The sequence below is a fragment of the Zea mays genome, chromosome 8, assembly GCF_902167145.1.
Source record: "Zea mays cultivar B73 chromosome 8, Zm-B73-REFERENCE-NAM-5.0, whole genome shotgun sequence".
Lineage (NCBI taxonomy): Eukaryota > Viridiplantae > Streptophyta > Magnoliopsida > Poales > Poaceae > Zea > Zea mays.
Window position 1 is genome coordinate 171457577 of NC_050103.1, and position 17539 is coordinate 171475115.

Consider the following 17539-nt stretch of genomic DNA (forward strand, 5'->3'; position numbering starts at 1 on the left):
CGTGTTTGGTTGTGTGTATGTGGCCAGTCTGGTTCACAAGAGATGTTGTTTGGTTGCTTGCATGAGTACATGGTGCATGAGTTAAAAAAATTTAAAAAATCTATTAATAGACACTAATTATATGGTAAATTGCTTAATAGATACTAATTACATGTTAATATACACTAATTATATATTAATCTTAATCACGTAATTTTTTTATTTGAAATATATATAGTATGAGTGGTCTAGTTTCGTTCGCAAAAATGTCAGGAACGCGGATATGAAATCGGTTCGGTGATTAAATCTTTTAATTAGACGATATAATGAAAAAACCAATTAAAAACGTGTCTCGATATGCGTGCACGAGTAAAGAGCTGGCTGAGCGGAGCCTGGCCGCGCGCGTGCGGCCGCGCGATGCGTTTCTGCCGGGCCTGGCTCGCGGCGCTTTAAGTTCCGTGCTAGCCTGTCTCGTGCGATACAACGAACCAAACAAACACTACTTTTTGCATGTGTAGATGTCCTTCTCCCTTCCCACGTCTCCCTTATTTCCATCCCTTTACAATACCTCATGGGCCTGAATCACTTAACTCACTCCTGCCCTATGAACTTGTTGTTGGGCCGTGGTGTTCGCTTGCTTCTTCTTAGCCCACTAGAAGTTTTCGCGTTCTTCCCCTTTTCTGCTACCGCTGTCTTCTCTTCCTCCTCCTCTTGATCAGTTGTTTCAGGGTTGCTTACATTTTCCCTCCCTTTAAAACCAGCTTGTCCCCAAGCTCGAGCAAAAGGAAAACGCTGTCTGATATCTCCTTCGTCCTCCCAAGTGGCCAACGACGGAGGCCAGTTGCTCCATTTGATCAACATCTGCGTTCTCACCTTGCCTGCCTGACGATTCAACCTGCTGTCCAGAATAGCCGTAGGGACCTGGAGATCATGAGTTAAGTCAGGTAGAACAGAACTGACCGGAGTATAGGGTTTCACCGCGCCTTCAGTTGCGACACATGGAAAATTGGATGTATAGAACTCCCAGTTGGTAATTGCAGTTCATATGTGACCGGGTTAATCTGTCTTGTAATGGTATAAGGACCGAAGAATCGAAATGACAATTTCTAGTTTAGTCTTTCAGTGACCGATGATTGACAGTAAGGCTGGAGCTTGAGGAACACGCTGTCACCTACAGCAAACTGACGTTCAGTGCGTCCTTGATCTGCTTGCCTTTTCATACGCTCCTGAGCGTGTTGCAGGTGCATGCGCACTTGTTGTAACATGAGTTGACGGTCCTTCAGATACTGTTGAAGATCCGGAATGGTACACTGAGCAGTCGATACCAGGCCCAATTGTGATGGTGAGTGACCATATAGTACCAGTGAAAGGGAAATAGGGTCAAACCTTTTCCAATATGAATTTCGGTGGTTGAATTGCCCAACACAAATTATTGGACTAACTAGTTTGCTCCAGATTATGAGTTCTACAGGTGCTAAAGGTTCAACACAAACCAATATAAAGTCCAAGAAAGGGTTAAAATAAAAGGAGCAAAGTTAAACCGAAGGCAGCCCTGGTCTGGCGCACCGGACTGTCCGGTGTGCCACCGGACAGTGTTCGGTGCACCAGAGAGGATTCACTTTGAACTTGCCAGCTTCGGGAATTTGGAAGGCCGCTCCGCTATAATTCACCGGACTGTCCGGTGTGACAGCGGAGCAACGGTTACTTCGCGCCAAGGGTCGTCTGCAGAGGACATTAAATGCGCTATAGTGCGCGCCTGCGCGCGCAGAAGTCAGAGCAGGCGCCAGAAGGCGCACCAGACAGTCTACAGGACCTGTCCGGTGCACCACCAGACTGTTCGGTGGCCCCACAAGTCAGAGCTCCAACGGTCGGAACCCATTGGCCTGGTGACGTGGCTGGCGCACCGAACTGTGTCTGGTGCGCCCTTCGACAGAAGCCTTCACCAACGGCCATTTTGGTGGTTGAGGCTATAAATACCCCCAACCACCCCACATTCAAGGCATCCAAGTTTTCAGCCTTCAAACCTCATACAAGAGCTATAACATTCAATACAAGACACAAACAAAGAGATCAAATCCTCTCCCAAGTCCGGAATCACTCCAAACAAATTAGTGACTAGAGAGAGAGACTTTTGTGTTCTTTTGAGCTCTTGTGCTTGGATTGCTTTTCTTCTTCCTCATTCTTGTTTCCATAACACTTGTAATCAAAACAAGGGACACCAATTGTGTGTTGATCCTTGTAGTGGACTTAGTGTCTCATTTGATTGAGAAGAGAAGCTCACTCGGTCTAGGTGACTGTTTGAGAGAGGGAAAGGGTTGAAAGAGACCCGGTCTTTGTGACCACCTCAACGGGGAGTAGGTTTGCAAGAACCGAACCTCGGTAAAACAAATCACCGCGTCTCACTCTTCATTTGCTTGTGATTTGTTTTCGCCCTCTCTTTCGGACTCGTTTATATTTCCAACGCTAACCCCGGCTTGTAGTTGTGCTTAAGCTTATAATTTTCAGATTCCGCCTATTCACCCCCCTTTAGGCGACTTTCAATTGGTATCAGAGCCCGGTGCTTCATTAGAGCTTAACCGCTCGAAGTGATGTCGGGAGAACACGCCAAGAAGGAGATGGTGACCGGCGAGAAGGCCACCACAAGCCACGGGAAGGCTCCATCGGGAGAGTCTCGCAACAAGAAGAAGGAGGAATCACCTTCTCACAAGTCGCATCGGAGTGGCGAAAAGGAAAAGAAGATGAGGAAGGTGGTCTACTACAAGACCGACTCTTCATCGCCATCCACCTCCGGCTCTGACGCGCCGTCCGTAACTTCTAAGCGCCATGAGCGCAAGAAGTTTAGTAAGATTCCCCTACGCTACCCTCGCATTTCTAAACGTACTCCATTACTTTCCGTTCCATTAGGCAAACCACCGGTTTTTGACGGTGAAGATTATAACATGTGGAGTGATAAAATGAGGCATCACCTAACCTCACTCCACACTAGTATTTGGAACGTTGTTGAGTTTGGTGTACAGGTACCATCCGTAGGGGATGAGGACTACGATTCGGACGATGTTACCCAAATCCGTCACTTCAACTCACAAGCCACCACAATGCTCCTTGCCTCTCTAAGTCGAGAGGAGTATAACAAGGTGCAAGGATTGAAGAGCGCCAAGGAGATTTGGGACGTGCTCAAAACGGCGCACGAAGGAGACGAGGTGACCAAGATCACCAAGAGGGAGACGATCGAGGGGGAGCTCGGTCGCTTCATGCTCAACCAAGGAGAAGACCCCCAAGCCATGTACAACCGGCTAAAAAACTTGGTAAATCAAGTGCACAACCTCGGGAGCACCAAATGGGATGACCATGAGATGGTCAAGGTTATTCTTAGATCACTCGTATTTCTTAACCCTACTCAAGTTCAATTGATTCGTGGTGATCCAAGATATAAACTAATGTCTTCCGAGGAAGTGATAGGCAAATTTGTAAGCTTTGAATTGATGATCAAAGGCTCCAAGAAGATCATCGAGCAAGGCGCCTCCTCCTCCGTACCTGAGGCATAACCCGTTGCATTCAAGGCAATAGAGGAGAAGAAAGAAGACTCTACACCGAGTAGGGTCCCCATCGGCGCCTCCAAACTCGACAATGAGGAGATGGCGCTCATCATCAAGAGCTTCCGCCAAATCCTCAAGCAAAGGAAGGGGAAAGATTACAAGCCCCGTTCCAAGAAGGTGTGCTACAAATGTGGTAAGCCCGGTCATTTCATTGCTAAATGTCCATTATCTAGTGATAGTGACAGGGGCGACGACAAGAAGGGAAAGATGAGAGAAAAGAAGAGGTACTACAAGGACGGCGATGCCCATGTTTGTCGGGAGTGGGACTCCGACGAGAGCTCCACCGACTCCTCCTCCGACGAGGACGCCGCCAACATCGCCGTCAACAAAGGGCTCCTCTTCTCCAACGTCGGCCACAGGTGTCTTATGGCGAAGGACGGCAAGAAGAAGAAGGTAAAATCAAAATCCTCCACTAAGTATGCCACTTCTAGTGATGAGGAAAATTCTAGTGATGATGAGAATGATTTGTTTACTCTTTTTTCCAATCTTAACATGCAACAAAAAGAGAAATTAAATGAGTTAATTAGTGCTATTCATGAGAAGGATGAACTCTTGGAGAGCCAAGAGGACTTTCTTATTAAGGAAAATAAGAAGCATGTTAAGACTAAAAATGCTTATGCTCAGGAGTAGAGAAGAATGAAAAATTAACTAGTGAGCTAAGTACTTGCCATGAGACTATTTCCAACCTTAGAATTGAGAATGCTAATTTGATTGCTAAGGTTGAGAAGTCAAACATTTGTGATGATTCAATTGTCAATCTTAGAAATGATAATACTAGTTTAATTGCTATGATTGACAAATTGAATGCCTCTCTTGCTAGCCTTAGGGATGAGAATGAAAAATTAATTGCTAAGGCTAAAGACTTAGATGTTTGCAATGTTTCCATTTCTAATCTTAGAGATGAGAATGATACTTTACATGCTAAGATTGTTGAATTAAATGATTGCAAACCCTCTACATCTACCGTTGAGCATGTTTCTATTTGCACTAGGTGTAGATATGTTAATGTAGATGCTATTCATGATCACCTTGCTTTAATTAAACAACAAAATGGTCATATAGCTACATTAACTACTAAAATCAATGAGCATGACTTGGAAAATGAGAAATTTAAATTTGCTAGAAGTATGCTCTATAGTGGGAGACGCCCTGGCATTAAGGATGGCATTGGCTTCCAACAGGGAGACAATGTCAAGCTTAATGCCCCTCCTAAAAGATTATCTAATTTTGTTAAGGGCAAGGCTCCCATGCCTCAGGATAACGAGTGTTACATTTTATATCCTGCTGGTTATCCTGAGGATAAGATTAGGAGAATTCATTCTAGGAAGTCTCACTCTGGCTCTCATCATGATTTTATGTATAAGAGTGAGGCATCTAGTTATAGGCAATAAAATCATGCTAAATTGCCTAAGAAGAAAACTCCTAAAGCATCAAATGATCATAATGTTTCATTCAAAACTTTTGATGCTTCTTATGTGCTTACTAACAGATCAGGCAAGGTAGTTGTCAAATATGTTGGGGGCAAACACAAGGGGTCAAAGACTTGTGTTTGGGTACCCAAAGTTCTTGTATCTAATGTCAAAGGACCCAAAACTGTTTGGGTACCTAAAATCAAGAACTAAATTTGTTTTGTAGGTTTATGCATCCGGGGGCTCAAGTTGGATCATCGACAGCGGGTGCACAAACCATATGACTGGGGAGAAAAAGATGTTCTCCTCCTACGAGAAAAACCAAGATCCCCAAAGAGCGATCACAATCGGGGATGGAAATCAAGGTTTGGTCAAAGGATTGGGTAAAATTGCTATATCACCTGACCATTCTATTTCCAATGTTTTTCTTGTAGATTCTTTAGATTACAACTTGCTTTCTGTTTCTCAATTATGCAAAATGGGTTACAGCTGTCTTTTTACGGATACAGGTGTTACTGTCTTTAGAAAAGTGATGATTCAGTAGCTTTTAAGGGAGTATTAGAGGGTCAGCTATACTTAGTTGATTTCAATAGAGCTGAACTCGATACTTGCTTAATTGCTAAGACTAACATGGGTTGGCTCTGGCATCGCCGACTAGCCCACGTTGGAATGAAGAATCTTCACAAGCTTCTAAAGGGAGAACACATTTTAGGACTAAAAAATGTTCATTTTGAGAAAGACAGGATTTGTAGCGCATGCCAAGCAGGGAAGCAAGTTGGTGTTCATCATCCACATAAGAACATCATGACTACTGACAGGCCACTCGAGCTACTCCACATGGATTTATTCGGCTCAATAGCTTACATAAGCATTGGCGGGAGTAAGTACTGTTTAGTTATTGTGGATGATTATTCTCGCTTCACTTGGATATTCTTTTTATAGGATAAATCTCAGACCCAAGAAACTTTGAAAGGATTTTTGAGACGGGCTCAAAATGAGTTCGGCTTAAGGATCAAGAAGATAAGAAGCGACAATGGGACGGAGTTCAAGAATTCACAAATTGAAGGCTTCCTTGAGGAGGAGGGCATCAAGCATGAGTTCTCTTCTCCCTACACGCCACAACAAAATGGTGTAGTGGAGAGGAAGAATATAACTCTATTGGACATGGCGAGGACCATGCTTGATGAGTACAAGACTTCGGATCGGTTCTGGGCCGAGGCGGTCAACACCGCTTGCTACGCCATCAACCGGTTGTATCTACACAGAATCCTCAAGAAGACATCTTATGAACTCCTCACCGGTAAAAAGCCCAATGTTTCATATTTTAGCGTCTTTGGTAGCAAATGTTTTATTCTTGTTAAAAGAGGTAGAAAATCGAAATTTGCTCCTAAGGCTGTAGAAGGCTTTTTACTAGGATATGATTCAAACACAAGGGCATATAGAGTCTTCAACAAGTCCACTGGACTAGTTGAAGTTTCTTGTGACATTGTGTTTGATGAGACTAATGGCTCTCAAGTAGAGCAAGTTGATCTTGATGAATTAGATGATGAAGAGGCTCCGTTCGTCGCGTTAAGGAACATGTCCATTGGGGATGTGTGTCCTAAGGAATCCGAAGAGCCTCCACAAGCACAAGATCAACCATCTTCCTCCATGCAAGCATCTCCACCAACTCAAGATGAGGATGAGGCTCAAGATGATGAAGAAGAAGATCAAGAAGATGAGCCACCTCAAGAGGAGGACAAGGATCAAGGGGGAGATGCGGATGATCAAGACAAGGAAGATGAGCAAAGTCAAAGGCCGCCACACCCAAGAGTCCACCAAGCAATACAACGAGATCACCCCGTGAACACCATTCTAGGAGACATTCATAAGGGGGTAACCACTCGATCTCGTGTTGCTCACTTTTGTGAACATTACTCTTTTGTTTCCTCTATTGAGCCACACAGGGTAGAGGAAGCACTTCAAGATTCGGATTGGGTGTTGGCGATGCAAGAGGAGCTCAACAATTTCACAAGGAACGAGGTATGGCACTTGGTTCCACGTCCTAACCAAAATGTTGTAGGAACCAAGTGGGTCTTCTGCAACAAGCAAGATGAGCTTGGTGTGGTGACAAGGAACAAGGCACGACTTGTGGCCAAAGGGTATTCACAAGTCGAAGGTTTGGATTTTGGAGAAACCTATGCACTCGTAGCTAGGCTTGAGTCAATTCGAATATTACTTGCATATGCTACTTACCATGGCTTTAAGCTTTACCGAATGGATGTGAAGAGTGCTTTCCTCAATGGACCAATCAAGGAAGAGGTCTATGTTGAGCAACCTCCCGGCTTTGAAGATAGTGAGTATCCTAACCATGTTTACAAACTCTCTAAGGCGCTTTACGGGCTCAAGCAAGCCCCAAGAGGATGGTATGAATGCCTAAGAGATTTCTTTATCACTAATGGCTTTAAAGTCGGAAAGGCTGATCCTACTTTATTCACTAAAACCATTGAAAATGATTTGTTTGTATGCCAAATTTATGTTGATGATATCATATTTGGGTCTACTAACAAATCTATTTGTGAAGAGTTTAGTAGGATCATGATTCAAAAATTCGAGATGTCTATGATGGGGGAGTTGAAGTATTTTCTAGGATTTCAAGTGAAGCAACTCCAAGAAGGCACCTTCATTAGCCAAACGAAGTACATTCAAGATATTCTCACCAAGTTTGGAATGAAGGATGCCAAGCCCATCAAGACACCCATGGGAACCAATGGGCATCTCGACCTCGACACGGGAGGTAAATCCATAGATCAAAAGGTATATCGGTCGATGATAGGATCCTTACTCTATTTATATGCATCTCGACCGGACATTATGCTTTCTGTATGCATGTGTGCAAGGTTCCAAGCCGACCCTAAGGAAGTTCACCTTAGGGCCGTGAAGCGAATCTTGAGATATTTAGTTCAAACACCTAAGTTTGGTCTTTGGTACCCCAAGGGATCCTCATTTGATTTATTAGGATATTCCGATGCTGATTGGGCAGGGTGTAAGATTGATAGAAAGAGCACATGAGGGACTTGTCAGTTTCTGGGAGATCTCTGGTGTCTTGGGCTTCAAAGAAACAAAACTCAGTAGCTCTTTCTACCGCCGAAGCCGAGTACATTGTCGCAGGCCATTGTTGCGCGCAATTGCTTTGGATGAGGCAAACCCTTAGGGACTATGGCTACAAATTTAGCAAAGTCCCTCTCCTATGTGACAATGAGAGTGCAATCTGCATGGCGGATAATCCCGTTGAACACAGCCGCACTAAGCACATAGCTATTCGGTATCACTTTCTGAGAGATCACCAACAAAAGGGGGATATCGAGATAGCCTACATTAACACCAAAGATCAATTGGTCGATATCTTTACCAAGCCTTTAGATGAGCAATCCTTTACCAAACCTAGGAATGAGCTAAATATTCTTGATTCTAGGAATTTTGATTGACTCTTTGCACACATAGCTCATTTATATACCTTTGATCATGTCTCTTTTATGTCTATGACTAATGTGTTTTCAAGTGTATCATTATGTTTAGTCATAGAATTGAAAGGGAAATGGAGTATTCGGCAAAGAAGGCACTTCCACTCAACTCCATTGATATTTGCCGGTATTCCGCATCGTTCTCCACTTTGGTATAATCTTCACTCATATTTTTGTGTTTGCCAAAGGGGGAGAAAGTTTGAAATAGGGCTTATATTTCACTCAAAGTATCCGTTTTTGGTGATTCATGCCAAAGGGGGAGAAAGTATGAGCCCAAAGCAAAAGGACCGCACCACCACCAAATTTTAAGTTTTTCAAATTGATATCTTATTAAGTTTAAAAGGGGGAGAAAGTAGTATCTTCAAAAATTGCAAAACCCTATTGAACACTAAGAGGAGAATTTTATTTAGGGGGAGTTTTGTTTAAGTCAAAGGAAAAGCATTTGAAACAGGGGGAGAAAATTTCAAATCTTGAAAATGCTTCTTTCAATCTTATTCATGTACCTTTGACTATTTGCAAAAGTTTTTGAAAAAGAATTTTACAAAGGATTTGCAAAAACAAAACTAGTGGTGCAAATGTGGTCCAAAATTTTAAATAAGAAGAAAACCATCCATGCACATCTATTGAAATAAGTATGTTGGTTTCAATTCCAAGTAACCTTTGCACTTACATTATGCAAACTAGTTCAATTCTGCACATTTATATTTGCTTTGGTTTGTGTTGGCATCAATCACCAAAAAGGGGGAGATTGAAAGGGAAATAGGGTCAAACCTTTTCCAATATGAATTTTGGTGGTTGAATTGCCCAACACAAATTATTGGACTAACTAGTTTGCTCCAGATTATGAGTTCTACAGGTGCCAAAGGTTCAACACAAACCAATATAAAGTCCAAGAAAGGGTTCAAATAAATGGAGCAAAGTTAAACCGAAGGCAGCCCTGGTCTGGCGCACCGGACTGTCCGGTGCACCACTGGACAGTGTTCGATGCACCAGGGAGGATTCACTCTGAACTTGCCAACTTCGGGAATTTGAAGGCCGCTCCGCTATAATTCACCGGACTGTCCGATGTAACACCGAACTGTCCGGTGTAACACCGGACTGTCCGGTGTGACAGCGGAGCAACAGCTACTTCGCGCCAACAGTCGTCTGCAGAGGACATTAATTGCGCTACAGTGCGTGCCTGCGCGCGCAGAAGTCAGAGCAGGCGCCAGAAGGCGCACCGGACAGTCTACAGGACCTGTCCAGTGCACCACCGGACTGTCTGGTGGCACCACAAGTCAGAGCTCCAATGGTCGGAACCCATCGGCCTGGTGACGTGGCTGGTGCACGCGGACAGTTCGGTGCGCCCTTCGACAGAAGCCTTCACCAACGGCCATTTTGGTGGTTGAGGCTATAAATACCCCCCAACCACCCCACATTCAAGACATCCAAGTTTTCAGCCTTCAAACCTCATACAAGAGCTATAGCATTCAATACAAGACACAAACAAAGAGATCAAATCCTCTCCCAAGTCCGAAATCACTCCAAACAAATTAGTGACTAGAGAGAGAGACTTTTGTGTTCTTTTGAGCTCTTGCGCTTGGATTGCTTTTCTTCTTCCTCATTCTTGTTTCCATAACACTTGTAATCAAAACAAGAGACACCAATTGTGTGGTGATCCTTGTAGTGGACTTAGTGTCCCATTTGATTGAGAAGAGAAGCTCACTCGGTCTAGGTGACCGTTTGAGAGAGGGAAAGGTTTGAAAGAGACCCGGTCTTTGTGACCACCTCAACGGGGAGTAGGTTTGCAAGAACCGAACCTCGGTAAAACAAATCACCGCGTCTCACTCTTCATTTGCTTGTGATTTGTTTTCGCCCTCTCTTTCGGACTCGTTTATATTTCCAACGCTAACCCCGGCTTATAGTTGTGCTTAAGCTTATAATTTTCAGATTCCGCCTATTCATCCCCCCTCTAGGCGACTTTCAACCAGAAAAGGAGATTTGCCCATTGAAGAATGATAGCAGGTGTTATACCAAAACTCCGCGAGAGGCAACCACATTGGCCATTGTCGTGGACATGACTGTACAAAGCAACGGAGATACGTTTCAAGACACTGATTCACCCTCCCCGTCTGTCCATTAGACTGGGGATGATAGGAACTGCTAAGGCATAACTGAGTACCTATCAACTTGAATAGTTCTTGCCAGAGCCGACTGGTGAAAACGGGATCACGATCAGATATAATGGTCGTAGGCAATCCATGCAATTTATATACTTCGGATAGGAAGACTTTTGCAACTGTCAGAGCAGTGAAAGGATGCTTCAACACTAGGAAATGAGCGTATTTGGAAAACTTGTCTACTACAACCAAAATACAGTTACCCTTGCTGGATGGAGGAAGCCCTGATATGAAATCCATGGTCACTGTTTGCCAAGCTTGTTCAGGAATAGGTAATGGCAAAAGCAGTCCTGGGTATTTGACCCTCTCTGGTTTTGCCTGTTGACAAATTTGACAACCACTCACAAATTCACGAATGTGTTGCTTCATGCCCGGCCATGCAAAGCTACTTTTGATCCTTCGATAAGTCACAGGAAAGCCAGAATGACCCCCAACAGCACTGTCATGTAGCGCTGACATAACCATCTGGTGTAATTCCTTGTTCGCTCCCAGCCAAATCCTACCCTTGAAACGGATGACTCCTTGAGTTAAAGTATAATGTTCCAGTTTTGCACCAGTGGTCAAACTCTCTATTAATTTATGGGCAGTTGAATCCTGCATATATCCATGGGTAACTTGTCGTAGCCAGCTAGGTGTTATAGAAGACACAAATAACCCATTCAGTTGCATGGTTACCGAATCTTGATTCATGTCTGGCCGTCAGGACAGAGCATCAGCTACCTTGTTGTCACTACCCTGTCGATATTGAATTTTAAACTGCAACCCAAGCAGCTTAGTCAACGCTTTTTGTTGCCAGGTGGTGGACAATCTCTGATCATCGAGATGGGTTAAGCTCTGATGATCGGTCTTGATGATGAATTCACCATGCTGTAAATAGGGACGCCATTGTTCTATCGCAAAGAGAATAGCTAAACACTCTTTTTCATAGGTAGATAAACCAAGATTCTTTGGAACCAGTGCTCGACTGATAAATGCCACTGGATGTCCTTCCTGCTGTAAGACAGCGCCAACTCCTCCCCCACTTGCATCTGTTTCAATGGTAAAAGGCTTGGCAAAATTAGGTATAGCTAATACTGGAGTCTGTGTTAAGGCTGTTTTCAGAGCTCTAAATGATTGGTCTGCCAATTCGGTCCAAACAAATATATTGTCTTTTTCAGCAAGCTGGTGAGAGGTTTGCTAATTATTCCAAAATGCGCCACGAACTTCCGATAATACCCAACCATGCCTAAGAAACTTCAAACTTCTTTAACTGTGGTAGGGGTAGGCCATTGTGAAATTACTGCCACCTTCTTAGGATCGGTTGATATGCCTTCAACACTAATCACATGTCCAAGAAATTCTAGCCTCTTCTGGGCAAACAAACATTTTGACTGTTTCAGATGTAATTGATGTTGTTGGAGCAGTTCCAAGACCTGTTTCAAATGCCTTACATGATCTTCCAGGGTAGCATTGTACACCAAGACGTCATCCAGAAATACGACAACACACGTCCATAATAATGGAGCAAGTAGCTGATTCATAAAATTTTGAAATGTGGCTGGGGCTCCTGTTAGTCCAAAGGGCATAACCTTATATTCAAAATGCCCGTGGTGCGTTTGAAACACAGTCTTGTATTCATCACCCTCCTTGATGCGTATCTGGTGATAACCCGAACGATGATCCAGTTTGGTGAAAATAGATGCTCCCGTCAGCTCGTCAATTATCTCATCAAAGATAGGCAGTGGGTACCTATTTTTGATAGTGTGGGCATTTAACTTCCTGTAATCAACACATAGACGCCACTCACCATCTTTTTTTAACTAACAGGATGGGTGATGCAAAAGGACTAGAGCTTTGTTGAATTACTCCACTGGATAACATTTCCCGAACTTGCTTTTCAATTTCATCTTTCTGTTGTGGAGTATATCTATAAGGTCTCAACCGAAATGGTTGGGCACCAGGTAGTAAATCAATGGCATGGTCCACTGGTCTTCGAGGAGGTAAACCTTCAGGTTTCAAGAAAAGGTGTTGATATTGATCGATCAACTGTTGTATTGGTTTTGGCACCAGTTTAGCAATAACTTCACCCTTTTCAACGTTCTTCAGTATCAACAACTGCTCTACTGCTTCCTGCTTGATCAGAGAGTCCAACTGACCACACTTGAGGCTGTAACATGTCTGAATTCTGGGCTGCACCCCTTGCAATTGGACCTTTCTCTGTCCATACTCAAATTCCAACCACTTCTTTGCCCAGTTGTCGGCGTTTCGAGACCGGGGGTCCCTCAGGCCGACGAGTGAGTGCCGCGTGCCCCAGCCCAGATGGGTCGAGCGCGTGGGCGAAGGGGGGAGAGAGTGAGGCGGCCGGAGTCCGGCGTGAGAGAGGTGGGAATCCCGCGGCCTTCGTGTTCGTCCCGCGCCCAGGTCGGGTGCGCTTGCAGTAGGGGGTTACAAGCGTCCACGCGGGAGAGGGAAGCGAGTGGCCCCAAGAGAGCGCCTGTCCCGTCCTCGTCCCCGCGCGGCCAACCCTCTCTAGGAGGACCCTGGTCCTTCCTTTTATAGGCGTAAGGAGAGGATCCAGGTGTACAACGGGGGTGTAGCAGAGTGCTACGTGTTTAGCGGGGGAGAGCTGACGCCCTAAGTACATGCCAATGTGGCAGCCGGAGAGATCTTGGCACCCTGCTGGTGTGATGTCGTGGCCGTCGGAGGAGCGACGGTGCCTGGCAGAGGGACAGCTGTTGGAGCGGTCGAGTCCTTGCTGACGTCCACCTGCTTCCGTAAGAGAGCTGAGAGCCGCCGTCGTCACGGAGCGTGCGGGGCGCCATCATTGCCTATCTGGCGGAGCTGGCCAGATGGGACACTGGTCTTGTTCCCTGCGGCCCGAGTCAGCTTGGGGTAGGGTGATGATGGCGCTTCCCGTTGACGTGGCTGGCCTGCGCCCTAGGCTGGGCGATGTGGAGGCTCCTCCGAAGCGAGGTCAAGTCTGTCTTCCATGGCCGAGGCCGAGTCCGAGCCCCTGGGTCGGGCGAGGCGGAGGTCGTCGGCAGAGGCCAGGGCGGAGTCCGAGCCCCGGGGTCGGGCGGAGCGAAGTTCGTCGTCTTCTGGGGCTTAGCCCGAGTCCGAGCCCTGGGTCGGGCGGAGCGGAGTTCGCCGTCTTCCGGGACTTAGCCCGAGTCCGAGCCCTGGGTCGGGCGGAGCGGAGTTTGCCGTCTTCCGGGACTTAGCCCGAGTCCGACCCTGGGTCGGGTGGAGCGGAGCTTCCTATGGTGCCTTTGGTAGGGCCTGACTGCCTGTCAGTCTCACTCTGTCGAGTGGCACTGTAGTCGGAGTGGCGCAGGCGGCGCTGTCCTTCTGTCAGACCGGTCAGTGGAGCGGCGAAGTGACGGCGGTCACTTCGGCTCTGCCGGAGGGCGCGCGTCAGGATAAAGATGTCAGGCCACCTTTGCATTAAATGCTCCTGCGACTTGGTCGGTCGGTGCGGCGATTTAGTCAGGGTTGCTTCTTAGCGAAGGCAGGGCCTCGGGCGAGCCGGAGATGTGTCTGCTGTTGGAGGGGGGCCTCGGGCGAGACGGAAACCCTCTGGGGTCGGCTGCCCTTGTCCGAGGCTAGGCTCGGGCGAGGCGTGATCGAGTCGCTCGAACGGACTGATCCCTGACTTAATCGCACCCATCAGGCCTTTGCAGCTTTATGCTGATGGGGGTTACCAGCTGAGAATTAGGAGTCTTGAGGGTACCCCTAATTATGGTCCCCGACAGTAGCCCCTGAGCCTCGAAGGGAGTGTTAACACTCGCTTGGAGGCTTTCGTCGCACTTTTTTGCAAGGGGACCAGCCTTTCTCGGTTGCATTTTGTTCCGGTGGGTGCGCGCGAGCGCACCCGCCGGGTGTAGCCCCCGAGGCCTCGGAGGAGTGGTTTCACTCCTTCGAGGTCTTAATGCCTTGCGTAACGCTTTGGCTGGTCTGGTTGTTCCCTCATGCGAACTGGCCGTAGCCCGGGTGTACGGTCGGGGCCCAAGTTCTCGGGCTGGTATGTTGACGCTGTCAACGGTTTGGCCGGAGCCGGGTTTGCGAGAGCAGCCCCCGAGCCTCTGCACAGGGCGAGAGGGCGATCAGGGACAGACTCGGCTTTTTTACATACGCCCCTACGTCGCCTTTCTACAAGGAGGAGGGGGGGAAAGCGCCATGTTACCCTCGATGGGCACCGAACATGGTGTCTCCGGTGAGCTGCAAGCGGGTAATCCGAGTGGACGTCCGTGCCCCGTTCGTTAGGGGTCGGCTAGGGGCCCAGAGGCACGCCCAAAAGTACCTGCGGGTGATCTGCCGGACCCGGTCCCCTGGCGACGGGGTCCGAGGGCTCGATGCCTCCCTCCGATGGGATTCCGTTACAAGATCGCTCCCGCTGGTCTCGGAAATGTCCTAGGGTACCTCGGGAGCGCAGCCCAGGCCTCGGTTATGTATCAAACGTACCCCTGGTCATCCCTCGCTCGGTGTCTGAGGCGACTGTGAACCCTTCGGGGGCCAGCCTTCGAACCCCTGATCAGTAATGGGCGCGGAGCCCGGGTAGCCTGAGGCGGCCGTGGAACCCTTCGGGGGGCCGGCCTTCGAACCTCTGACCAGTAGTGGGTGTAGGGCCCACGCGATCTGAGGCGGCTGTTGAACCCTTCGGGGGGCCAGCCTTTGAACCTCTGATCAGTAAGGAGGCTCAGAGCCTGGTTCCTTCACGGGGAAGGATCCTTTTCGGGGTATCCCCCTTTCCCGGTCCCTGTTGCAAGAGATAGAGAAAGAGGAAAAAACAAAAAGGATACGGAATCGAAACGACGCGGCGAACCTTTTTTGGCGCGGTTATTTCGGCGAAGGCGAAGCGTCGCCCGCTTCTCCTGCCAGAAGCGCCGCCTGTCCTGCCGCGGAGTTAATGCGACGGGGCGAGCGGTTGGCGGGGCGGCCGTTGCGCGTGCGCGAGCCGTTCGAGGAACGGCTGTTTCGCTTCGCATTTTTGAATCCTGCGTCCGGTCCGGGCGGAACGTTGGAACCGGCCTTGCCTCGGTCTTTATATACCCGAGAGAGGGTCTGTTGACGGTTCTTCGCTCCGCTTCCTGCCTTCCTCTTGGGTTTTTGCAACCCGAGAGACTTAGCCAGAGAAGAGGAAAAACCGCCCTTCCTGCCCCTCGCACCGCCATCCCTCCCGCTCGGTGATGGCTGACCGGGTGACCATCATCTCGCCGCGCGATCCATGGCCCTTTTCCACGGTCACGGCGAGTGACCTGGAGGATCTGGTCGGCGAGGGTCTGCTCCGTCCTCTCACCGACAAGCAGCGACCGGAGTGGATTCCTCCCATGGGCGGAGTCGCTCCATCCCCACCGCCGGGGTACATCGTGAGCTTCGTCTCCTTTCACGAGCGGGGATTCGGTGTGCCGGCGGGCCGCTTCATGCAGGCGATCCTGTACCACTATGGGGTGGAGTTGCACAACCTCACCCCTAACTCCATCTCGCAGGCCACCATCTTCGTAGCGGTGTGCGAGGGGTACTTGGGGATCGCCCCTCATTGGGATTTGTGGACCCATCTCTTTTGCGCGGAGCTTTTTGCCTCGCCGACGGGGGAGAGGAAGGTCCGCGCAGCGGTGCGGGCCGGCGGCTGCACCATCCTGCTGAGGCAGTCGCGGGCGTCGCTGTATATTCCTGCCATCCTCGCGTCCTCGAACAAGGGGTGGCAGCGCCGGTGGTTCTACCTTCGGAACGACGGCGAGTTGCTCCCGCCGTTCTCCCAGCGGGTTGTAACCGCTGCCACCGACGCATGGCGCCACGGGACCCCGCACGAAAGACAGAAGAACCTCGAGCCACTTCTCCAGGCCTTGGAGGCGTTGCGGGAGGGGGGACTCACCGCTAGGGCTGGAAAAAAAGCTCGAGCTCGACGAGCTGGCTCGGGCTCGCAGCAGCTCGGCTCGGCTCGGATCGGCTCGACGCTCAGAACGAGCCCGAGCCAAGCCTGTTTTTGTGGCTCGTGAAAAGAGCGAGCCAGCTCGGCTCGGCTCGGTGCAGCTCGCGAGCTGGCTCGTGGCTCGATCCAACAACAATTTGTTACATAAAATCTTATATAGCATATAGTATTAGTACAAAGTAGACAATAATTTATGTTATTTGAGATTACTACACAAAAATAATCTATTTTCTATATTATATTAGTGATATATCTATTTTACTAATTTAAAATATGTTATTTAAAATATTTTTAAGATTTTATATTATAATTTAGAGAGTAGATTTAAATTTATGGCTGGGCTCGTTGGCTCGGCGAGCCGGCTCGTGAGCCTGGAACGAGCCGAGCCGAGCCGCTTTTCCGAGCTCGCCAGATGAGCGAGCCGAGCCGAGCCGAGCTCGTTGCGTGAACGAGCCGCAGCGAGCCGAGCCGAGCCGAGCTCGGCTCGGCTCGTTTCCACCCCTACTCACCGCTGCGGGAGTGATTGCCGCCATCCACCATCGGAGGGTGCTTCCCTTGGCGGAGCGGCGGCTGTCGCTTTGGGAGATGACCCCGGAGGCCGACTGGGAGGGCTCGCGGATGTCCCCTGATCCTCTTCCCTTCGACGCCCTCCAATGGCCGGTGTCCGCTGCGTTGGGGAAGCAGGACTCCCACGCCTTCTCCCAGCTTTCGATGCGCCCCGACCGAGGATGCGTGACGCTGGTAAGTATCCGCTTCTTCCTTCTTCATACATCAGGTCGCTCCTGGTTCTTACGATTGGGGTCTTTCCCCTCCTCTTCAGGAGGTGGGGTGGCACAAGCCTTCCCTGCCACGGGTCCCGGGGGACGCGGTGGCCCGAGCGGCGCGGCGGGTTGCCGCGGAGGAAAGGAAGAAGAAGAAGGATGCGGAGAAGGCCCGGGCTCGCGAGCGGAGGCGGGCTCGAGACGCCTTGGAAAAGCGTTGTTGC